This window comes from Saimiri boliviensis, chromosome 2 (genome assembly GCF_048565385.1).
Source record: "Saimiri boliviensis isolate mSaiBol1 chromosome 2, mSaiBol1.pri, whole genome shotgun sequence".
Classification (NCBI taxonomy): domain Eukaryota; kingdom Metazoa; phylum Chordata; class Mammalia; order Primates; family Cebidae; genus Saimiri; species Saimiri boliviensis.
The window spans coordinates 181272805-181299386 of NC_133450.1; the positions used below are offsets into that span (position 1 = coordinate 181272805).

The 26582-nt window shown below is 34.2% G+C and overlaps 1 long non-coding RNA gene across 14 annotated transcripts in view; it reads right to left on the reverse strand.

The window, feature by feature from the left end:
• The window catches only part of LOC141583742 (uncharacterized), a 912164-nt gene that overhangs the window by 104980 nt on the left and 780602 nt on the right, over positions 1 to 26582 (reverse strand). The window contains exons 6-7 of one of the 14 annotated variants that reach the window (XR_012516621.1): positions 14683 to 14856; positions 4117 to 12419 (exon numbers count right to left, since the gene is read on the reverse strand). The exons of 12 other annotated variants lie outside the window; for them this stretch is intronic. This is a non-coding gene — a long non-coding RNA (uncharacterized LOC141583742). Of the gene's footprint in view, positions 1 to 4116; positions 14857 to 26582 lie in introns of those variants that run through there. One more of the 14 variants, XR_012516619.1, reaches the window with a different exon arrangement.

The following is a 26582-nucleotide window of genomic DNA, read 5'->3' on the forward strand; positions in this document are numbered from 1 at the left end:
TTTAACTTAATTTGCTTAGTATAATGACCTCTAGTTCCATCCATGTCTCTGCAAAATACATGATTTCATTCTTTGCAAATGATTTTTCTTTATCTCTGTTGTTAATTTCCTTTAACTTTGGCATGTGATGTTCTCAGGATGTGGGAGAACAAAATGTAGGTCCCTTTGCCTTTCTTTTTTTTTTTTTTTTTAATTGTACTTTAGGCTCTGGGGTACATGTGCACATCTTGCATCCTGCAGGATTGTTGCATAGGTACGTACATGCCATGGTGGTGTGCTGTCTCCATTCCCTGTTGCCTACATCAGGCATTTCTCCTGGTGTTATCCCTCCCCATCCTCCCCACCACCACCACCGCTGTCCCTCTCCTCCCCTTCCCTCCACCACACTCCCTACCCCAGTGAGTGTTGTTCCATTCCCTGTGCCCAAGTGTTCTCACTGTTCATCACCTGCCTATGAGTGAAAACATACGGTGTTTGGCTTTCTGTTCTTGTGCCAGTTTGCTGAGAAAGATGGTTTCCAGATTCATCCATGCCTCTACAAAGGACACTTTCTAGCACAAGTTTAGCAGAAATCCTTTTGATAATCTGGTTATGAATAAATATTTCTATAGTGATTTCCTTTCTTTGGTTCTCATTTCCATAAATCTTTCTTACGTAACTTGATTTGGTGTAAAAACTGGCTTAGATACAGTTTGGCAAAAATGTAAAATAAGATAATTTGTTAACAGGGATTAAAATCCATTCATAAAAGAGTTAAGCAGTATAGGTAAAGAGAAAAGAAAGGTTTTTGAATATGCTTTTGGGGCCAACAGTCTATTATAAAATCTCACAGCATGCTGGGAAGTAGAAATCTATACTAGATGAATAGAAACTGTGTGTTAGAGCAGGTAAGAAGGTGAGTAAAAACCACATTGAGAGACAGAAGGCCAAAGAAGAGAGTATACATCTTGCATAATTTTTGGCTTTAACAGCCTGCATATTTCTTTATATTTCCATTGATTTAGGAGATTTTATTTTTGAAGGTTGGTATGCAGATGGTGTCTAGGAGATTGGCTAAGTATGTCAAGGCCTTCCACTTAACCATTTTCCCTCTTACATTCAAATTCCCTGAGTGACAAGATTCAAAGAGACTCTAATTCCATATCAGTCCAATCACAGTTTAAAATTCAATGTAGCAAACAGATACATTTCTGTCTTTCTAGGACAAAAGAGATAATATTATTCGAAGGCATTTGCCCAAGCTTTGGAGAGTTAGGCAGCATCTTCTGACCTCCTTCATCATCACTAAGACTTGGCACATCCAAGCATCCTACCAGAAGAGAAGAAAATTTTTTTCCTATACTAAATCCCCAACGATAATTAAATAAGCATTCTTCTGCAAATATGAGGGGCTTGAAAAAATGGACACATAGACTAGCAAACCTTTGTCCTGGGAAGTTAAGCAACAGAAAGAAAAAAACCTTAAATTTTGTGTAGCCTTTGACCTGAGTCAAATTCTAGGAATTTATCCTAGGGAAATAATAATGAATATATGCACAAATACTTTTATCATAACACTCATTGTGACAGTGAAACTGAAAAGTATGTAAATGTTGGTAGTGGTAGACTGATTACATAAATTATGGCCCTGGTCATAATTTATAGATTTAAATGTAAATATTATATAGTTAATAAAATAAAAATAATTACATAACACTAGAAATGATAAGAAATAGAAATAGAGGGAAAACATGGTTAGAAAAAAATCATTAAAGAAGAAGTAAAAATAAACAGAAAACATAAATAAAATTTTCATCCTCAGAGTAATCAAAGAAATGCAAATTTAAACAATGAAGTGTCCGTTTTCCACCCACTATGAAATAATATGGGGTTAATACTTTCTGTAATGATCAGGGAAGGATTCTGGTTGGAACTGGCATAGAGTATCAGAAAGAGTTCCCAAGAAGGCAGAGTTCTGAATTACATTAGTTGTTATGTTAAATTTTGGGATTTGACATATGGGTGTTTAATGTTTCTATTTTCAGTTCTAAGATTCTACATCAGATACATTTGCAGTGGGCAAATTTTAAAAAGAAATACCTATTTTGAACATATTTAAGGTATCTATTGAAGAATCAATACAAATAATTACTTAACTAATACCATACTTGAATTAGAGCTTAGTTTATAAAATTAAAACAAATGCCCCCTCCACCCCAAAGCAGTCAGTTTAATTTTGCAGCATTAGTTCGTTGGAAGTAAATGGTGGTAGGTCCATCCATGTGAACACAATGAAGCTGACTGCAGAATGAAGTGGGGGTGTCTAAAGCAGATAGAGTGGCTCTACTGTCACCGTTTGGCACCAGAAAGACCAGCCCAAGATACAATCACATCTTTGAACTACAGCCTATTTTGTGAAGAGAATTAATTTATGTGGAGTCAGAAGACCTGGATCCAAGTACCAGCTCTCTTATGATCTGTGGGAGCTTACAGCACATAGGAATTTTCCTAAGTTCCATTTCCAGTGGTGTGCAGAAATTGGCTCATATTGGTATGTGAGAGTCAATTGTGAACATCTCTTTCCAACCCCATGTTCAGTGATATTATATCAGTAGCTTAAAACTAGGCATAATAGGTGAATTTACATCACAGAAACCAGCAAACACTACAAACCAGGGCTTCCTGTACCCCAAAGACCTAGTTGTAAAACATTTACCAGTATTCCACTGGTTTAAACAATTGGTTTGTTGGAGAGTTAAGAACCCCATGACTAAGGGATATAAGAGTGCCTTGGAAAACAACATGCATAGTAAGGCATGTTATTAATATTCCATGGTGTATATCTACCACATTTTCTTTATCCAGTCTATGATTGATGGGCATTGAGGTTGGTTCCATGTCTTTTCTATTGTAAACAGTGCTGTAGTAAACATATGTGTGCATGTATCTTTATAGTAGAATGATTTATAATCCTTTGGGTTTATACCCTATAAGAGGGATTGCTGGACCAAACGATATTTCTGGTTCTAGATCCTTGAGGAATTACCATACTTTCTTCCATAACGGTTGTACTAATTTACACTTTCACCAACAGTGTAAAAGTTTTCCTATTTCTCCACAGCCGCACCAGCATCTATTGTTTCCTGACTTTTTAATAATTGCCATTCTAACTGGCAATTATTGATGGTATCTCATTCTGGTTTTGATTTGCATTTCTCTGATGATCAGTGATGTTGAGCTTTTTAAAAAATATGTTTGTTGGCCCCATAAATGTCTTCTTTTGAGAAGTATCTGTTTATATCCTTTGCCTACTTTTTGATGGGGTGGTTTGCTTTTTCTTGTAAATATATTTAATGTTTTTTAGATTGAATAAAAGATAAGATTTATAAGGAAAGACTAGCTTTTTGTCATTTAGGTGACCAAGACCTCACTAGGGCAACATAAGCAATTCTAAAACCCCACCCAGGCGGATACAGTTAATGTTGTAATGCAGCCTGGAATCTCCTGCCTTACCTATTCTGTCATTTTATGAGCACTTACAGCCACACGTCTAAAGAGAAAACAATAACCTAAGATAGGCATTATGACACAAAGAACAAATTCTATTTTCTTTTATTGATAATTCTTCTTTCTTTTCCCCCGTTTGTTGAAAAAAAAAAAAAAGAGTATGTGAAAAGAGGAATAGTCGCTGTTAAAATTTCATATTATATATAAATATAATGCAGAGTAGAAGATAAAACATTGAAAACAGTGAGATTAAAAAATAAGAAATCGTCATCAAGGTGTCAAAAAAACGATGAGTGACAAGTACGACAAAAATCATCAATGATTTTACAACTTTCTGCCATGAAGGTCTTTCCAGCAGACCCATGCGCTGCGTCCTGTCCTGTCTGCCCCACTGCCCCTCTCTCCCTTCTTCCCCATGCACTGCGTCCTGTCCTGAGTGCCCCACTGCCCCTCTCTCCCTTCTTCCCCGTGCGCTGCGTCCTGTCCTGAGTGCCCCACTGCCCCCTCTCCCTTCTTCCCCGTGCGCTGCGTCCTGTCCTGAGTGCCCCACTGCCCCTCTCTCCCTTCTTCCTTTTCCCTCTTTTCCTCCCTTCCTTCCTCTTCTTTTCCCCTTAGGTCTCTGCTCTCCCCTACTCTCTCCTCCAACACATCATCTCTGTTTAGACAAGAGTTAACTATAAAGTTCCTTTTCTAAAGCACATGTCTGACAGTACATGCACACAACAAAAGCCAACCCTTTTCCCAACATATGCCGGGCTATCTTTCCCATCACATTTTTTCTGTCTTCTCACTCAGTGGACCCCCTGCTTCAGCAACATATCAACAAGATAGTTCCCAAACACCTTACACTTTAACCTTTTCATTGAAAGGAAGGTAGAATGTGTAGTAGAAAAAGCAGGGTTTTGGCAAAATCACATCTGTTCTCTACCACTTAGCAGTTGTAGTATGAAGTACAAGTTACTAGGCTTTTCAATGACTCAGATTCTTAATGTATAAATAAATCATACCGGTGATGTATAAATAAATAAATGACTCAGATTCTTAATGTATAAATAAATCATACCGGATAACACATGTGAACTGTCATTAAGATACTTTGATATTTATTCAACTTTAGTGATGATCAAGATGATAATGACTGTGTTGGCTGGATATTTTCCCCCGCCCCTCCAGATCTGCTCGGTACTTTTCCCACTGGCTCTGTATTCCAAAATGCTGACCTTCATGGACTTAATTAATGGGCTCCTTTCCCTTTGATGTCTGGTTGGAGTAGTGCAAAGAGAGGTTCCTGTAGGAGATGAATGAAGAGGAAACTTTTTCCAAGGCTCCCTCCCAGCTCCCTTACAGGATGGCAGGGTTTGCATTACTCTATCAAAGGCTGCCGCTTCTATAAGGTGGCTGCTTCTCATGGCTACAGCTTCTCTTCAGGTCTGACAGCCAGTTCTTCTGGCTCTTTCTGTTCTAGAGATGGTAATGCCTATCACTGGAATGCCACCTCCCCTGCCAGGATTCTGACTAATGCAGTACTTATGATTGTTGTCTTTGCCTGCAATGCCTTTATTTAACCTCTTCTAAACTTATTGAGGCCCTACCCTGTTCTCAAAGAATAACTAAAATGCCATTGTTTTAAATAATTATCACAATGCCACCCCTCTCCATTGTTTTTTTATCCAAAACAAAGAATGACCTCAACTTTTCCTGGACTCCCAGAATAATATGCATGAAACGTTAATCTGGTTTGGCAAGGAGCAGAGTTTACATAATGGTAATCTGGTTCCTGCCTATAAAATTGTGAGCCTGGTGGGGATCAGGGATGGAGTCTTGCTCAATTTCATACCCTATAAGCACCTGGCACAGTTGTTTACACATGGAATATGAATGTAAGATTTTTAAATGAAATTAAATCCTTTCCTTGGCATCATTTCTATTCATCTCTCAATTCCTTACGATGGAGATTAATTTAGTCTCTCTGCTTTCTTTAATTATCTCTCCGATTCTCTCTTTACCTATTTTTTCTTTACCAAAGGAAGCCCAGAAACTGACCCAACAAGCCAAAATATTTTTCTCTTAAAGACCAAGTATAATAAAAATATACCTATATAACTTAACGACCTCAACTTACTTTCTTCCAGGGTGTCTTTTTTTTTTCTCTCAGCACATGCTAATAACTAAGCTTTCTTTCATTGCTTATTTCTGTACTTTTTTTTTGTATTACGAAAACAATATGTTGCTCTTTTCTGTGATAGATGAATAAATATATTCTCCAAATGATTTATGGTAGAAGTTTCAAGGAAAAAAAGTCAATTTACTTTAAGTTTATTGACTTAATTTTCTTTTAAAAAAATATTAAACCAAACAGGTACTCCATTTCAAGTATTTGGAAACCGAAACTCTCTTAGATTTTATTTGCTCTAAATTGTATTATTAAAAAGAATATTCCATCAGAAATGAATTTCCATAATGTACTATAAACTGTGTGTAATTATATTCAAAAGAAAAAAATATATGTTAAATATGAGAACCTATGGCACTAATGTACTGAGCTAGTTCAAACTTGGCTGGTGAGATGTTAAATGTTGCCTCTCCCTGGAATATTCCTGGACTTTTTCTTTTGAAATAAATTTCTTTTGAAATATTCCAGGCATACTTGCATCATTTGGCCACCTGTATTCAGGCTAAATTTTGAAAATCAGCTCTTTATTGTAGTCTCACTTTGTGTGATCATTTTTTGCCACAGTAGATATGACAAGGCTGAATAATTTCATCCATAAGTGAGCTGCAGTGACTTTTGGAGTGGAAACTAGTAGCTGCTGAAATGTATGAAAGAACGTGACTGTTAAAACTAGATGTTCAGCTGCTTTTGTATGTGTGTGTGCATGCATGTGTGTGCATGTATGTAGAAAAACGTGACTGTTAAATCTAGAGGCTCAGCTGCTTTTGCGTGTGTGTGTAAAATTCCAGAAGGACGACACCTTTGAGCTTGGCATATAAGCCTTTGACTGAGGAATTTCATTTGGAGCAGGCCAACAGAAATTTTATTCTCAGTTAAATTTAAAAAGATCTAACTCAATAAGGAGGAATGTGCCTTTCTCTTTAGGAGGTACAGAGAGGCAACACTGAAAAACCAATCCCTGCCTAGGAATCTTAACTGCTGAAGCTTTTGATTAGGTTTGACATTTTAATATTCTTCAAGATTAAAACTTTCAAAGAACACTATATATATTAGTAACGTGTATATTTATTTTATTTTTTATTCTCTCTTGAGCTTTAGCAATAATGCATTATTAGTCAATATTGTTATATTAATATGTATCCTCTCAACTGAAATAGAATTGGGTCCTTCCAAGAGAGTGGTCATTCTGAAACCTCTATCATAGTTAACTCCAAAGCTGTGTCTTTATTCCTGTCTTCTCAGGGAAGTCTGGGCCTATCACCTCTACTTAGAGGTCAAAGTGTCACATCAAATTCAATTTAACTTGTTATTTCTAGTACCAACCTCACCAATTCCTTCATGTAGCTAGGTTTTCCTCCCTTGAAAAATGTGTTAAATTTACCTCTATCACTATTAGATTTGTAATATTTACCATGTAATAGAAACACACAGACACATACATATACACATTCGAGAAGTAAAAGGAGGAAAGTAAAATAGAATTACTTTATTGCTGTGCTTGTTTTAGTGATTCATTGAAAATGGTTTTAGAGGTGGTTGACATACTTCTCCTTCTATCAAGTTTCCTGCCATTGGTGCCAGGGCATTTTTAACTCTTCCTTCTCTTCATTTCCTACCCCACATCAGTACTTAAGCCTCTTCCACAGTTTTTATATCACTTCCCTTTTCTTCCTTCCTTTTTAGTTTTTATTCACCAACCATGCGTAGACTAAAGGTTAGCTCATTCCTCTAGTCATTCAACCAAAGAGCATTTATTAAATGGCTGGCAAGGTATTAGGGTACTTTTATTCCTAATTGTGCCAATAGCTTTCTAATTTTTCTCCATGACTCTATGAGTGCAGTTTCTTCTTGCACTAATAATGTATTCATATTCTTCTCATCATTTTCAAAATTCCCTTTCATTGCTCATTAGATCAAATTTGAAGTTTTGATTTACATTAGAGATTTCTGGAATGTGCGGCTGGATGCAGTGGCTCACACCTGTAATCCCAGCACTTTGGGAGGCCAAGGTGGGTGGATCACTTGAGATCATGAGTTCAAGACCAGCCTGGCCAACATGGTGAAACCCCATGTCTATTAAAAATATAAAAATTAGCTGGGCATGGTGGCACATGCCTGTACTTTCAGCTAGTCAGCAGGCAGAGGCAGGAGAATTGCTTGAACCCAGGAGTTTGCTGTGAGCTGAGATCGCGCCGCTACACTCCAGCCTAGGTCACAGAGCAAGGCTCCATATCAAAAGAAAAAAAAAGATTTCTGGAATGTGGCTACTACCTACCTGTCAAGCTTTGCCTTTCATTATGGCTAAGTATATTTAATCAATGACCATTTCCAGCCAGGCATTAGTTTGCTATTCCCTTTATGCATCCTCCATTTTCTCATTTCTACGTAATAAAGCTATACATTCAGATTAATTAACAAGACAGGTGAAAACAACTCTCCCTACTCTATCTTCCCCAGATTCTGACTATTATACTTTGAAAAATTTACTTTGGCATTTCTAGACAAACGTGAAGACATCTGCAGCATTCTCCAACCAAATTGTTCTTCTTATTATTTCCTATTGGTTCTTTAAGGACCAAGTTAAATACACAACTAGGATAAACACATTTCCAGACTTTACAAAGGTACTGTGTAAAAGCTACTTAAATTCATTCTTCTCGCCAACATTGGTCTAGGTAAAAGAAATTTCCAACTGCATTGCTGTGCTGAAACTTGGCTTTTATAATTCATGATGATTCTATAGGTAAGACACTCAAGATAACCACTAGCAAAAATCCCAATTAATCTCTTTCATTTCTCTGTTGGGTGAGGTTTACTAAAGAAATCTCCCACTGCAGGGGCTAACTTTCATAAGAAAGAATATAGGATATTACTACATTTTCATTTCTAGGGCTATATATATCCCTATTGTAGGGATGTATATATAAATATGTATGCACTTACGATAGTTTATAGTGGTGTGTAAACTATTTATAAAGATCAGGAAAAAAGGAAGAACATAAGAAAGGGGATAAAAGAAAGAAAATAATTTAAAAACAGGAAAAAAGGAAGAAGGGACAGGTAAAGAAATAACTGAGGCAAAGAGAATAAAAAGAAAAAGAAAATGAGCATGAGTAAGGAAATAGAAAAACCACTTATTAAATGGAAAATTAACTTATTTGTAACTCAGTAAGGCAGGGATTAAAGGGTAACCACGAATGCATAAAACACTATTCAAAGGTTATTACTGCTCCTTAATGAGTGGCCCTATTTGGAGGCAAATGATTACACAGAATTAAAGGGACAGATGCAGATTTCTCAGCTCACCTAAGTACCTGTACCAAGATTCTCCTCATCACAGAGGAGAGTTTTCCAAGGCCACAGCACAGCACACAGCTAAAGAAAGGAAACTTGCATTTGTTGCCAACACTTGCGAATTTTCCTAAGGGTTTCTGCTAATTTGCAGCAGATAGCAAAACAAGTGTGAAAGTGTACAATGACACATGCTGAAGGGAAGGGTGGAAACAGGGAGAGGAGAGAATGGTTGTTTCAGGAGGCTGCTTAATTTCATTAAAATCAACTGTTAGCCTTCTCCTTACATTGTATTTACTGAATCACTACAATTTTCCAGGTAAATTTGTATCTCAGTCTTACCAATAAACACCCCTGTGAAGTAAGCAGACCACAAGATTCACCCCAATGAAGTCTTCTTTGTTGACCAAGGCATTCTAACAGAATAAAAACTTGTAAAACAATGTGCATGTGAAATAGTGTACAGGAAGCCCGGTCCTTGATTGGGCAAAGTAAATCATGGAGTAGTAAGAGTATGGAGAGAGGGAGGGAGGGAGAGAAAGACAGAAAAGAGAAGCAATCTGATTATTTTACTACTTTGCTTAAAATTTTCTCCACAAATTTTGTGATCTACAAAGGGAGGCAGTGCTGAGGAATTGTTGGGTAAAACCAACACTTGTTTTTGCCAGGAGGTAGCCAAGATTCAGATATGGCCAGTAACTTACAAGGTGCCCTTGAGTACATCATTTATCTCCTTTAAATTTCAGTTTTTTCATGTGTAAAGCAAGAACATATTTATAAATATCGTAAATAGTTACCTCTATATGTTTGCTTCACTGAGATTACTTTACAGAGCACTTAATACATTGCATGGCAAACGAGAAACACCAGAAATGATATCTTGAGTATTATTACTATTATAGTTTCAATGTGGAAAGGTAGATTTGTAAAAGCCTCCAGAGGATTATGCTTTTATTTATACTTCAGGGAACTGAGGTACAGGGATGCTTCCTAACTTTCTCAAAGTCATTCAGATAATAAGACGGCCTTCTGGTCCACAGATGACAAAGAAGACCGCTTTCATTCAAGTTCATAACAAAAAAAGAATTTAGAAAATAGCCTTCTCAGTGGTTCTTGAACTGCTAGCATTTCCTTTAAAAGCTTCTACAAACATTATTAGAAATAAATTTCACCTGCTTTAATGCCATATTCACCATATTACCATATGACACTAAGAATACAAAACAGGTTTTCAGTGATCACCTCCTTGTATCCCCTTAACTCCGCTGAGCACCTGTCCAAAGCATCATTTTCATGTAGGCATTACGTGAAAAATTAATTTTGAACACATGGCTGATGCATTTAAAATGAAACCTTCCTGACAAGTCAAAAAAAATTCATGTTGTATACTCCATTGTGGATAGTAATTTTTTACTGTGATTCTGCTACAAGATCATTTGCTTGTTCAAGATATCTTTACATAGAGTGCAGCCATCTTATCATTCAGAAACACACAAGCCAACATAATCTTAATACCTACTTCAGATTTCCTTTCTGAAAGAAGAAATCAAATCCATCCTATGCATTTCTTATGATAGTATGCACAGGTGTACAATTTTACAATGTTTTATCTTGAACTTTGCTGTGGATAGTTACGTACATGAGTCACTTTTACTGAATGTGATGTGGATTTTTGAATAGTGTTAAACAATTTAATATATCTCCCAGTTGAGACTCTGATGAATAATACTCAGATTGTAGGAAGACTTAAAATTTCTATTTAATATGAAATCTGGATTCTTATTACAAAGCTGGCTTAACAGATGTGCGTGTGTGTGTGTGTGTGTGTGTGTGTGTGTGATGTTTCAAAGTCATTGTAAAAGGAAAAAGAGAGCATCAGCATCACACAGTAATAAGGTTCAGTTTATTATCTGGTGCAGTTACTCTTCTCCTGAACCCACTACTAGAATCACAGTCATTGTATATTAGAGTAGAAGGGACCTCAGATACCATCTAGCCCAACAACCTGTTTAAATCAATGAAATCGAGGCTAAAGAAGATAAAAATCATACATTTTATGATAGAGGGGGAGAGGGAGAAAGGGAGGGAGTGTGGGAGGGATTCAGAGAGAAATAAAGGGAGAAGGAAAGGAACAGGACTGAAGGGAGGGAGGGAGAGAAATAAAGGAAGGAAGGGATGGAGGGAGAGAGGCAAGAAGGAAGAACAGAAAAAGAGAAAAAGCCTAGGAGGAAAGGACGGTAGGAGGAAAGGAGGAAGGGAAGAAGAAAGAAAGAAAAGAAAGAGAGAGAGAAAGAGAGAAAGAAAGGGAAGGAAGAGGAAAAGAAAGGAAGAAATGGAAGTTATAATTTGATGCAACCTTCTTAAAAATTTATTCTCCACCTTATTTTATAATTTGTATATGAATAAATCACTAACCAGGCAAGCTAGGATTTACACGAACTACTCAGAGTTGAACAGTTGTTTGTTTTATGGGGGTTTTCTGCTAAAGAATAAGCCACTTGCATATTAAAATAAAAATTCTGAGAGTCATTAACAGAACTGCACAGGCATAAAAATAAGAATGTTCCCCTGCTCCCCTAAACCAGCTGAAAGGCTGTTTGGATTTTTGCTCACTAGTAAAACAAACATATAATAAAACAAAACAAAACAAAAATGAGTGCCAGAGCCATGAATCTCATGAGATTTCCTGTGACTTAAGCCCTGGCATTAACGAGAGCATGAGACTGCTGCTTCGTGACTGCCAGCCAGTGCCTCGTTATCTCCAAGATAAAGACCCACAAAGTATAGTAGAGAAAGTTTATTCTCTATTAGAATCTGTGTTTGAAAGATTCAGAACAACAAATGCAACTAGTGGGAAGTGCATGTGTATGTTTTACTTGCTTTCTATTGCATCATTATTTTGGAAAACTTACTCTGACATCTTGTAATTCTGAACATTTTCTTCTGATAAAATATGAAAAGTCAATTGTCAGGCAAAAATTTTAACATGTTTCATAGAATATTTTTGCAAATGAGGTAAAAGTGCACAGCTTCACAGTAGTTAGCTGACGGGAAAAAAGGTCCTGTTCTCTTACAAATTGCCTTCACCTCAGTGGCAACGTGCACATTGACCAAAACTGAATGAGATTAGAGAAGTTGCTAAGAATTTACAGTGCCCATCTCAGAAGGCTGCTAGCTGCAAAAACAAATTCTCAAGACAAGCTGCTCATCTCTGGAAATGATCATTTACCCTTTAAGTATGATAGCATATAATTATAAATCAGATATTAGGAGAGCATTCTAAACAAATAAATGTATGAATTTTTTCACAGGCATATGAAAACATGCTAAGATTACTTACAAACCAGACAACTCCAGAGAAAAGTTATATTCAATAAACCACATGCTCCTTTTGTTGGGATCTGTTTTAAAATCTATCAAGTTTTCTGAGTGGCAAAAAGATTTTATCCTTGGCATTTTTCTTCAGTTCCTATAATTGTAATAAAATACACATAACTTAAAATTTTTAGGTATACATTTCAGTGGCATCATGTACATTCATGTAGTTGTATAATGATCACCATCATCCATCTCCAGAACTCTGCATCTTGCAAAATTGAAATATTCTATGTATTAAACAATAATTCACCATTTCCTCCTTCTGCCAACCACCATTCTGCTCTCTGTCTCTGATTTCAACAACTTTAGGTACCTTATGTAAGTTGTTGCATAAACTGTAATTATCTTTTTTTAATAGCCAAATAATATTCCATCATATGTAGATACCACATTTTGCTTATCCATCCATCTGTTGGTGGACACCTGGGTTATTTAAACATTTTATCTATCATGAATGATGCTGCTGAACATGGGTATACAAATATTCTTCAAGAGCTTGCTTCTAATTGTTTTGCATTATGTACCTGGAAGTGATTGCTGGATCACTGGTAAATCTATTTTTAAGTCTTTGAAGAATCACTGCACTGCTTTTCACAGTGGCTGTGCCATTTTAAATCCCATTAATACTGTACCAAGTTTCAAATTTCTTCAAGTTCTTGCCAAAAGTTGTTATTTTTTATTATATATTAAAGTATTTATTTCAATAGCTTTAGGGGTACAAGTAGATTTTGGTTCTATGGGTGAATTATATAATGGTGATGTCTGGGATTTTAGTGTACCCATCACTTGAGTAGTGTACCTTGTACCCAACAAGTAGTTTTTCATCACTCAACCCCCTTCTCCCTCCCCTCTTCTGATTCTCCGGTGTTCATTACATTATACCACTCTGTCTGCCTTTGCAAACTCATAGCTTAGCTCCCACTTGTAAGTGAAAAACAAAAAAAAACCAGAAACTCCTGTTATTTTGTTTATTTGATAGCAGTCTAATAGTGGGGTGGTATCTCATTATGATTTGAATTTGCATTTCTCTAATGATTTATGATTTTGAGCATCTTTTCACGCTTAATGATTAATTGGCCATCTGTATATGTTCTCTTAAAATATCTATTCAAATCCTTTGCCCATTTGTGAATAGGGTTGTTTGTCTGAAAGCCCTAGCCAGGGCAATTAGGCAAAAGCATAAAATAAAAATTAAAAAACATGCAAATTGAAAAGGGAGAAGTAAAATTATTTCTACTTGCAGATGATGCAATCTTATATGCAGAAAACTCTTCCCAAATCTGATAGAACTAGTAAATGAATACAGCAAAATAACAGGATACAAAATCAGAACACAAAAGTAAGTTGCATTTCTATATTACTAATTATTAAACTGAACATAAAATTAGGAAAATAGCTACTTGGATTTTTAGGAGTTTTTATTAAATATATTTGGTAGCAAAAAAGAGGAGGGAGCCATGACATAAACTATGCATTTAAAATTTAGATTTTCATTAACAAATCTAAATTTTATAATAAAATTTTAATTCACCTTAAATGATAATTACAGTTTATTCTTGAGCAATGTAGGTTTAAATTGCCTGGGTCTACTTTCATGTAGATTTTATTCCACCTCCTCTGCCTCTGTCATCCCTGAGACAGCAAGACTAACTCCTCCTCTTCCTCCTCCTTCTGCGCCTACTCAGAGTGAAGGATAAGGATGAAGATATTCTTGATGATCCAATTCTACTTAATGAATAGGAAATACATTTTCTTTTCATTATGATTTTTGAAATAAGATTTCTTTTTTAATGTTTACTTTATTGTAAGAATATAGTATATAATACATATAGCATACAGAATATGTGTTAATCTACTGTTATGTTATTATTAAGCCTTCCAGATAACAGTAGGCTATTAGTGGTTAAGTTCTGGAGGAGTCAAAATTAAATGCAGACTTTTGACTGTACAGGGAATTGGCAAACCTAACCCCCACCCCGTATTAAGAAGCATCTGAAAACAGAATAATTTAATTTTGGATATGCTATGGTTTATCTATCATTTAAGCTTTCATTTTATGGTTGGGAAAGTGACTTGCCTAAGTTTTCACACGTAGGTCTTTACATATTGTATGTACCTGTTCTTCTTTTCCCCATAAAATAAACATACACACACACACACACACACACACACACACACACACACACATAACCATTTGTACATGTAATTAAAGAAAAGTGAAATGAGAAATCTATAGGCGTAAAACACTTTCCCTCCAACTTCTCCCTCTCAATAGCTGTGTGGTAATGAACAAATCATTGAGCTCTCTGGGCTGAATTTTCTTCGTAGAAAAAAGAAATGGAAGGAACTCTTACTGTCATCTCCCTGGCACAGGGTACCGCAGTGGCTTTCCAGCTGTGCTCCATTATGCTGAAGGTTTCAATAGATGACTTCTGGGACTAAGCTGGGGGCTGAGATGTAGGAGTGGTAGGAGTGGCAGAATGCACCTTTCTTCTTCACAAATACTTCAAACAGAGGCTAGGCTATGTCTGTGTTATAAATAAATACTTGATTACAAGATTCATTTGAAGCCAGGATTCTGCTACTAATGTTAATTATGATGATCAAACAGACTGGTGCTTTGAAAACAGGCTTTAAAAATGTAAGCAATATTAGTATTATTAAATCAATTACTATTAATTTATAATGATTATTTAATTCTCACATTAATAGCATTTCTTAAGTGAATCACAACACTGACTCCCCCACGACATATATTTGCACTGAATCAGAGTTGTACATAAGCAAAGCGGCAGCTTGTTTTTTAAAAAACATTTTTGACACGTAAGTGAAAGAGACAAGCTCTGTAAGCTTTCTACCCCAGGGCTTCCCATTCTAGGTTCTAGCTATCAAAATAAAAAATAATAAGACTTTCAGAATTTTAGTTGTTACTGTTTTGGGAGTCAGCAGGTCCCTGAATTTTTAGGATTTTATATCATTCCATGGACCATGAATTTGTCTATTTCATCATTCTTTTGTTCTAGCTCTTGAAGCAGGTAGAAATTCATAAGGCTATTGATGAGCTGAAACAGTACATATATGTAAATATACAAAACATATTTTGTTAAATACACATAGATAAGTAAATTTTAACATATATTTTCAATGTAGTTTCCCTCACTATGTGCTTTCCAGTCTTCAAAATCTGCTGCAAAAAAAAAAAAAAAAAAGAGAGCATTGAGGGGCTGCTATTTGTTAATCATTTTCCAAATCATGAGAAGGCAATTAGCAAAAGTATATCTTACCAACTGTGTATTTAATATTCAAAGTTCCAACTATTTGTTTAAAACCTTTAGAGTCCCTGAAACTAATAATATGCTGGACTGTAAAAACATAAATTTGAATCATCTTTTGATGAATGTGGGAGACACTTTTGAAAGGTATTAATGAGTCATTTATTAAAGAGTGCACCATGCCAATTTCCCTACAGCTTTCTCTCAACTGGGCTTCATTGTTCAGTGTTTTTTCCATAGTAATGATGGATATTTGTTTTAGAGAAAGTGATTATTTTGTATAAATAATATATCCTCAGGAGATCATTCAAGATTGGCATTAATATTTTGTGAGTGAAAATTATCGAAAAGTTGTTCATATAGTAGGGCATTGAAAACAAGTCCAGAGTTCAAAAATAAGAGGTTATTTAAATAAATATATAGTATATCTAAGCAGTAAAATTTTGTGTCTAAAAGATAACATTGTAGAAATTTATTTAATGGTATGGCATATGGTCATTAATTATACTGTTAAGTTACAGTAGCTGCAACACGTATAAAAGAAGAGAGAAACAGAGGGCAGAAGAATAGAAGGATATGCACCAAAATCACTGATAATGGCAAATTCTTCAACATAAATTTAGAGTATTAATCAATTCACATGCTAGTTCCTTCTGTTTTTAGTTAAATGAAGTTCACTCACATAGTACAGTAGAATGGATAGGAGACTATCAAATCCCTGTCTCAGTAAATCCAGAGCCTTGGGTCTTTCTCTTAACTCCCTCTCTGCCTGTCTACTTCCACTTCTGACATAGTCAAAATGTTTTTTGGAGACAACAGGCAGGATAATATATTTTAAATGAAATCTGGATGTTAACACTTTCCAAAATGATCAATGGCATCCCATTACACTGACAGTAAATCCTAAACTCTTTACAGCGGCCTGCAAGATCCTGCATGAAATGGCCCTGCTGTCTGCTACCTCATTCCGAGATGCTCTTGCTGGAGCTCACTTGGCTCCTATTACACTAACACTCTTCCAAGCTTTTTCCCAATTCAGGGTCTCTGAATGCACTATCTTTTTCCTGTAAGTATTCTTCCAATTTTTCATCCTTCGGGACCCAGTTTAAATATCATCTCGAATACACTCACAACCTTATCTAAGGGATGCCATGCTGTATCTTATATCACTTTCTATGACAGTACCTTAGTTTTCTATTACTTTATTTGTCTGTCTGTACCTCCACAGAAAAAGTGTTAGACTATATGTTCTATGAGAGCTGGAATCCTGTTTAACAACTGATTACTGTGCAGTGGCTGGCACATAGTAAGTGCTAAAAAAAAATTGTTACATAAAAGCATGGATGAAAATGATTTATTTTTTGTATATTTATATGAACTGTAGTTGTGATCTCTATTATAGTCAGAAAGATCAATAATTGTTTACCACTGTTTAGATTTAGGTTTTTGCAGAATGCAATACACTCTATTAAGCCAAAGGCTTGAACAAAATTATTTTAATTTATCTGCTCAGCTTTTCATTTGTATAAAAAACCTGTAAAGATTGAAGACTTTTATGTTTTTTGATTACTTTATCAAAATCTTAGGCAAAATTGCTCATTATACCACTATCACATGTGACAGGAGTAGCTATAGCAGATATGTAAACAATCTGGCTCCTTTGGTCACAAAAGCAAAGTCAGAAATTTGTATTCTTTTCATAAAATTAAACATTTCCTGTTAAATAAATATACTTCATCATTATCCACTTTAATTAAAGATGCTAGATTAATAAGTTTGGGCAGTAATCATTATAATCAACAGCATTCCTTAAAAAGAACAGAATTGCTATGGTTTTCTCTCCTTTGTGGATCTTGAATTTAAAGCACTCACACACACAAATCTGATTTCTGAGAATATTTTGAACATTCACAATTTACTAAAGTGTGTCATCACCTCACTATCACTTAAAATAGATTTTTAAATTAAATTTTCTTCAAGAATATTACCTTTTGTGAAGCATTAATTATTTTTAGAGAGAGATAGGGAAACTCAAGATTACGAAGTGTTCCAGATGAATTACAATGAGTAAATCCCTTCTATCCCAACACACTCAGCTTCAAATCCCATGCAAGAGACCCTCAAAATGTCTATCAAGAAAAAAATATGACATGTTATCTCTTCACTGTGAGTATCTTAGAACGGGTCAGAACCTGTCTCGAAGGCAGTGAACAGTGGAGTGTTTTCATCCAGAGAGCTGAGGAGTATAAGATGATGCTTTTACTAGGCTATATTCAAGCTGTTAATGTTGAGATCAAGGCATACAGTATAGGAAAAAGTTCTTTGTATTTTTTAATCTAATGCATACATTTTCCTTCCATACCTACTTAGATGAAGAATTGTACATATGTACCCAACTCTTTGTACTAATAAAAGAAATACATGGACACAGATATGCATTTATATACCCTTACAGCCCTTTAGAAATACATATTTTATTACAAATATCAAGTACATAAGTGTGTAGATTATAACGATAACTCTGACCTAGTGAATAAATCATATAGATGGAATCTACTGTAATATAGTAAGGAGTTCAGATAAAAAGGCTATTTCAATTATACATTGATGTGAAACGTATAAAAGAAGTCAGTTGGGGAAATCTGTGAGGAACTATGACAAGGCAAACTCTTCTGTGCTTTTCAGGGGTATGGAATAGGCAGGGAGGAGAAGTTTAAACCAAGCTCTGTTAGGAATGGCTGCAGTTCAGTGGTGTTCAGTCCCATTCTTTTCCATTAAAGACATTATGAAAGCCAACCCAATACTAGGTACTACATTTACATGTCATAATGAATAAAATCAAAGCAGATCATTTTAACATATTTAATTTATTTAAGTCAGTAATTCATGACAATAGTAATTATATTTTAAATGTGATATTGGCCTGAAAAATAAGCATCTGATAAGTTTGATAATATAGAAAAATATACTACATAATTATTAGAAGATAATTCGAAGGTTAGTAAAATTTCCCTTAATTATGTAATACATAGTTTGTGGTTTCCTGAGGAAACATCAGGTGGCTATTTCACTTTACATGATGAACTCTTACAGAACTCTCACAATCCTTCTAAAATGTGGTCTCCTTCAAGGAAGTCTTCCCTAAAAAAAAAATGCCACTTCTACTTTCAACAGTTTATCATTACCTTGTGTATAATACCTGTCTACCATGTATAATTTTTTATTGTTATGCATGTCATACTATTATGTTGCTTCCATGCTTGTTAGGCCTACTAAATTGTGAGCATCTTGAAAGTAAAGACTCAATTATATTCATCTCCACCTCCCTCTTCCTACAGAAAATATACAGCAAAAGGTAGGTTCTGAATGGATTTTTATGAGTGAACAAATGAATGAATTTGTGGTCATCTTCTAAGAAAACTCTAATCATTAACTCCTTAGGTGGTAAAAAGGAGACTGAACTATCACTCTTAGACTTGAAGCAGTAAAAACTAAATTGAACCATAATTTTAAGAGAGTCTAAGAGAGGTTCCATTTTCTTCCCCATTGGATAACTACTGTTTTTAATGAACAAGGATCAAATTCCTTCAAAAATTTATTCAGAGTTCCTAATTTTCTGGTGTCATGAGCATATGATTAGAGTTCTTGTTCAGTAAGAAAGCACTGAGTATTTAAGAGTCCAAAAATTAGAAAGTCCTAGAATAAGTCCTAACTCTGCCATTTATTAGTTATATAATGTTAGGCAATTTCCTTTTTATCCCTAAGGCTCAGTTGCCTCATTTTCTCATCTGTAAAATGGATAAGATAATTCTCTTAAAGTAAATGGCAAGATTAAAAGAGACCATTTAGACTGGGGGCTCAGTACATAACATAGGAAGCATTTAATAAATGCAAATGATCAGAGGCTGCAGCCTCTTGATTATAAGGGAACTTTCTTGATTACAAGGAAATTTTTGATTGCAAAAGGAAATGTCTGTACTGTTCAGCATTTAACATAATCTTTAATATGGTTTGAGGTAGCTTTTATATCATGTTAAAAACTGTCTTTTAAAGTGTGGAATAAATATTGTTGATTTCAATAAATGTATTTTTTGTACCAATCAAGTATTCATGTATTTTTTCTCCTTTGATCTACAAATGTGATCAATTACAGAAGTCATTTTCTAATTTTAATCAGTCCTAATATTTCCAGAGTAAATTCCTCATATACTATTAATTTACTAAACTGCAGAATTAATATGTTATATATTTTTCTCCATTGTATTATTGTATGTTATTTTTATAGTTCATGTTGTTTTGGTGTCAGATTTAGGCTAACAAGGAAACAAATGGGGAAATTTCCATCTTTTTTTCAAATCAGCAAATAGGATAAAAGCTATTTGATCTTTAAGCTTTGCTTGTTTTTGAAACATCTTGAATTTTTGTTTTTTCTCAAATGTATGTGCTGTGAAAGTGAAGAAAAACATTTATTGGATATTTATTGAGTAGTAGATAGTTCACAGACATTATTTCATTTTTGTAATACCAATCTATATTTAGTAATAAGATTACCATTTTCCAGATGTGAAAACACATTCAGAGGCGTTATTTGCTTAATGTAAGCTGTTATAAAAATGTAAGACATATTCCTAAGCAAGTCTGACTCCATTAGTCCATCTTGTCCTTAAACATAGAATAGGAAAAAGAACAAGCCTGGCCAGTACATTTCAATGTCCTATAAGAACAAAGAAACAAATGTGGAAATGGATAAGGAAAAAAAGAAAATATCACTTCTCTGTTTTACAGTTACAAAATAAAACATATTCAGCAAAAAAAGATCCGCCTTGAGACAAATGACATTCACAAAATAATCCTTTGTTTTAAAATTTCTATTCTGAAGAATCTAAATTTGCAACATTGCCAATAATAGAAATACTACAAAGGAACAAAATTATGTATAATTTTATATGTAAATATATGTAAATACAAATATGTAAATACAAATTTATTTTCAAACAATTTTTAAAATATGGGCTAAATAATAAATAATAAGTAAGGAGCCTGCCAATATAAAAACCTGGCATGTTATAATTTTAAAAAATGAGAAAATAATTGTATGGCGGAAAAACAGAATATAATGGAAAAATAAAAATCACCCCAACATCAAATGACAGGTTTGCATGTTTGGCAGTGCTGTAGTATATCAAAAGTTAAGAAGGCCATGGCATCAACTGAGGAAGTACAAAATTCATCTCTCTTTTATAATTTCTTAGTTTTATAATTTCTACAAGTTTATCACATCACAAAGGAAGTCTCATTGCCCAAAGAAAATTGTAGCTCCAAAATATCCAAACATGGTAAAGTATAAAAATAAATCAGCATTTGTAAATACTCTAGAAGTAATATTTCTTATTTTAAAATTGTCTAATTTCTCATTCAGGCATAACCACTAAGTCTCTTCTTAATTACAAGGTCACTTTTAGAAAGCAGCAGGTGACATTTTCTTCTTGATAATTAGCAACACCACTTATAGTGAATAGAGGAACATTCCTTCATGGTTATACAGTTTTTAATTTAAACTTGCTAGCTCACTATAAAGACTTGCTTCATCAGTGGTTATACAATTTTTAATTTAAACTTGCTGGCTCACTATAAAGACTTGCATCATCTATTGTACAAACACCTTTTTCCCTATATCACTTCCCATCTAGTACGTGCATGCCATTGTTTGTAAGGGAGACTATAAGGCATTTCAAGGGGATTAATTTACAGCTATTGCTGGGGAAGGCCAGGGATTTCTGTACAGATACAGGTCACAGGACTGAACTATAGTACCATCTGTTCTCTATAAAAGTAATACGAGCCCTATTCAGAGAGAATATACATAAACTCTGCTAAAGTTCACAAAATTTTTATCATCACTCCTTCATTTCTCTGTGCCAAACTCATAGGTTTGCACAAAGTAAGATAGCCCCATATTGTGATATTTATGGATAACTGACTTGGAATACTTTTTTCTGTATTCATCATTCTTTTGTGGCCATGTCGAGAGGGACTAGATTTTCCCCTCTGGCATGTAAATTTCTCATGACTTAAGAAATGAATGCTGGAAAAAGACTAAAATACTAACCAAATTTCAATGATTCTTGGAATGTTTAAATAAAATAATATAGTTGGTGATTATATAAATCATTTAATGATAAACCATTTAATATTTCCCAAGGTAAATAGCAAATGTTTTTCCTTTTGCCCAAATTGTCATCATCAGTATACAGTAAAACAAACAAAAAATCAAAGTTGTAGAACACAACAGCAGTCTTTCTACACACTAAAAGGAAATTAGGAAAACGATTTAATTTATCAAGAACAGAATAAACTTAAGAAGATGAATTGCTTGTAACTAAAAACTACAAAACATTGCTGAAATACATAAATAAAAGACATCAATAAATGAAAAAATATTTTAATTAATCAGAAGACTTAAATATTGTTAAAATGTCAACCCTGCCCAAAGCAATTTACAGACTTAATGCAATTCCTATCAAAATCCCAAAAGCATTTTTTGCAGAAATTTAACAAAAAAAAGCCATCCTAAAATTCACATCAAATTTCAAGGGACCACAAATAGCCAAAACTATCCTGAAAAAAAAAAAAAGAACAAAAAACTAAGAGGTCTCACACTTCCTGATTTCAAAATTTATTACCAGCATCCCTTGGTAAATGTGTGGGATAGGTTTCAGGACCATGGGAGTACCAAAGCTCACTCACACTGGAGTTCCATGTTCAGCCATGAAGAACCCACATACGTGAAAAGTCCACATTCTAGATACAAGGGTTTCATATTCCATGAAAATTCAGTAGATAAAAAATTTTAGTTGAAAAAAATTCATACATAAGTGGATTGCAGCTAATCAAACCCATGATGTTCAACAGTCAACTGTACCAAGCTACAATAATCACAAAAATGTGGTACCTGCATAAAGACATGCATATAGACCAAAGAAAAAAAAATACAGAGCTCAGAAATACACCCTCTCATATACAGTCATATAATTTTCCACAAGGGTGACAAGGCCATGCAATGGGAAAGGAACAGTCTTTTGAATAAACTGAGAATGCTGGATGTCCATATGCAACTGAATGAAGCTGGACCCTTACCTTACCTACACCATATATAAACAAAAATGGATCAAATACCTAAACATAAGAGCTGAAACTATAAAACTCTTCAAAGAAACCATAGGGGTAAATCCTCAGGACATTGGATTTGTCAATGACTTTTTGGATATGACACCAAAAACAAAGACAAGAAAAGAAAGGAAACGTTAAAAATGAGAAATTGAATTCTACCAAAATTGAAAGTGTGCATCAAAGGACGCTATCAGTAGAATAAAAAGGTAAGCTACAAATGAGTGAGAAAAGGGGTTAATATCCAGAATATATAAAGAACTCCAACAAGTCAACAGCAACAACAAAACAACCTGATTTTTTTTTTAAAGAATGGGTAAAGAACTTTAGCAGACATTTCTCAAAAGAAGATATACAAATGGCCAATAAGTGCATGCTCAATGTCACAGTCATTAGTGGAAAGACAAATCAAAATGACAATTAGCTACCAACTAATACCTGATAGGATGGCTAGTATTTTTTTTTTTTTAAAGCAGAAAATAAGTGTTTCTGAAGATGTAGATGAATTGACATGTGCGTGCACAGTTAGTAGGGGTGTAAAATGGTACAGTTGCAATGCAAAATATATTATAGGTCCTCAAAAACTGAAAAATAAAAATTCCATGGGATCTAGCAATTCTATTCTGAGTATATATATGAAATAAAAGCAAGATCTTGAAGAGAGATTTGTATATCCATTTTATAGCATATTATTTACAATAGCCTATATGGCCCTTGGCAGGTGAATGCATTAACAAAATTTGATATACATATACAACAGAGTATTTGTCAGGAAAAATAAAAAGGAAGGAAATTCTGACATGTGCTACAACATGGATAAGCCTTGAAGGCATCATGCTGAATAAAATAAGCTAGTCACAAAAGGACAAAGAATTTATAATTCCACAAATATCAGGTACCTAGAATAGTCAAAATCATAGAGACAGAAAGAATGGTCGTTCCCAGAGGCTGGGAGGAAGGAGGGATGGAAAGCTATTTTTTCATGGGTACAGATTTTCAGTTTTGCAAGATGAAAAGCGTCCCAAAGGTTGACCACAGTAATGGTTAAAAAAAAGTATGAATGTATTTAATGCTACTAAACTATGAATTTAAAAATGGTTAAGGTGGTTAATTTTTAAATTTACAATAATTTAAAATTTTTATAGAAGTTTACTTTTTTGAGTAAAGCTTGAAATGGAGTATACATGTCAATATTAAGAGAATGTCCTAAGACTACATGTCAGAGAAGATTCCATGTTTGCCAAATAATCCTGAGACACTCTAGAAGTGACAAATAAGGAAAAATAATTAAACAGTAAATGATTTAGAACTAGAATATTAAAGTTAATCATCAATAACCTAAAACTTCAAAAAAGAAATGAATCCATGAAACTGAATTATCAGTGAACATCCTTAGTGGTTTCTCAGCTATGGTTAAAGAACTACATATGTATGTTTAAAAATTAAATCAATTAAGGATGCTACCTTTCACTAAATTAGCTTACACTCTGTTCAGAATAAAATTTCCAGGGCAATTAGTGGTGTGGTTTATAATTCCCCATGGTAATTCTTAGCAGGGAAAAATCTTATAGTAGCTCTACATATTTATAAAACATTCACATGTGAAGAAACTGAATTAGGCAATACTTCATTTACTTCTACTCTATGTTTTATATAAATATGAGCTGTTTTACAAGACTAATCTCATCTAACCAAAATAAAAGTGCTTAATATTGGTGCTTCTAGGATTGGGTGAATAAGGTGTAGTATATCTAAATCTTTGTTCCTTTTCAAGATATAGTTCACAGAAATAGAAGGATGGAATATTTTAAAATTATTATCATTAAATGTGGTCTACAAGGATTAATTTCAAAACCAGATACATCGATGGTCCTGTTTCCTAAATTAGGTTTCAATAGAAAAATAATGAAGTGCCTTACTCAGAGGGTGTCTCTTTTTCCCAGCTGTCTATCAATAGTGTTAAGACTGGTCTTATGGGCTCATGCCACCAATTTCCGTCCATTGCCTACCCCTTGTCCACATTGTCTGCCACACTCATTTATAAGGAAATTAAGTCACTTGGTAGGATCATCTCTATATAAGCCACACCAGATTGCAAAAATGGCTACAATACTTTTTATTCACCTTCATGAAGAAGAGGAATCTCTTTCCCAATCATTAAAACTGGGCTGGTTTTTCAACTCACTTTGTGTAGAAGAATATGAAGGAAATGAAGTTATACAAATCCTGGGCCTAGGCTGCAAGAGCCCTTTCAGCTTCTACCCTTGGTCAGCTGCCACAATTTGAATAAGCCCTCTCTTAGATGCCTCTCTTTTCTAAAATGAATATTATAATTGTTATAATGGTTAAAAAAAGTATGAATGTATTTAATGCTACTAAACTATGTATTTAAAAATGGTTAAGGTGGTTAATTTTTAAATTTACAAAAATTTAAAATTTTTATAAAAGTTTCCTTTTTTGAGTAAAGCTTGAAATGGAATATACATATCAATATTAAGAGAATGTCCTAAGACTACATGTCAGAGAAGATTCCATGTTTGCCAAATAATCCTGAGACACTCTAGAACTGACAAATAAGGAAAAATAATTAAACAGTAAGTGATTTAGAACTAGAATATTAAAGTTAATCATCAATAACCTAAAACTTCAAAAAAGAAATGAATCCATGAAACTGAATTATCAGTGAATATTATAATATTCATTTTAGAAAAGGGAGGCGTCTAAGAGAGGCTAAATCACCTGCCCTGACAGTACTAAAGAAGTAGTGGAGGCAGCCTGGCACTAAAGCTCATGCTCTTAACACTGTGCTATGCTGCTGGCCTTTTTCCTTTTATCATGATCTGAAACATTCCTGACTTGTGACTGTATTGATAAGGGCAATATCCAACTCTATAGCATTTGTTGGGGGTTGGGGAAAGTAATTTATCTAGTTGATATCAAATCCAATGAAAATCTACATTTAAAAATTAAAAACAACAGAATCAAAGTGCTTATCTACTAAGGCATCTCCTCCAAAAGGTAGTGTCTTCATACTCATTGCACCAGCTGCCTATGACCTGTGCTAATCAAATATATTTTTACAACATGAGTGTTGTCCAGAGAAGTCAAAATGGGAACCCTTTCAAAGGGAAATTTCATTAGAGTCTGACTATATTTTTGTTGTTGTTGTTATTGTTAAATGTAGATAAATTATTTTCTTTCTGAAATGCCTATTCAGCTTGCTTTTTTTTGAGATCTACTTTAGGCATATTTTCAAGATAAATTCATCTATATCTATAATTTGCTTTGCTTCAGAGAAGATAGAGTCATTTGTTTTAAAGTTGAACACATTTAAGATACTTTGAACTATATTACTGAAATCAACTACTTAAAATGAAATTCTTCTTTCTGCCTTTATGAAAATAAAATGGCAGATTAACAGATGACACATGCACACATACTTGCTACGATACAATGACAATAATTTATCCTACCAATAAACACTTTTGGAGAAAAATGCTAAATAGCACATCCCCCTCCAAAATAAAATCTCTCCTTATACTTATTGACTATAACATATTAATAATATATAATAAAACATTTAGTACATGTACTGAAGTAGTCACAGGACTTGTAATACGAGAACTAATCACATATATCTGTAAAATAAGTAATATTTTACTGATGTTTTTAAAATAAAACTGTGAGTTTAGTAAATCAAAAGTTATATTTACAACCTATTAATTTGGAAGGTGGAAAGGATAAAATAAATTTTGCATGGAATAGCACTATTCTGCCACCATTGGTGGAAATAGCACTATTCTGCCACCATTGGT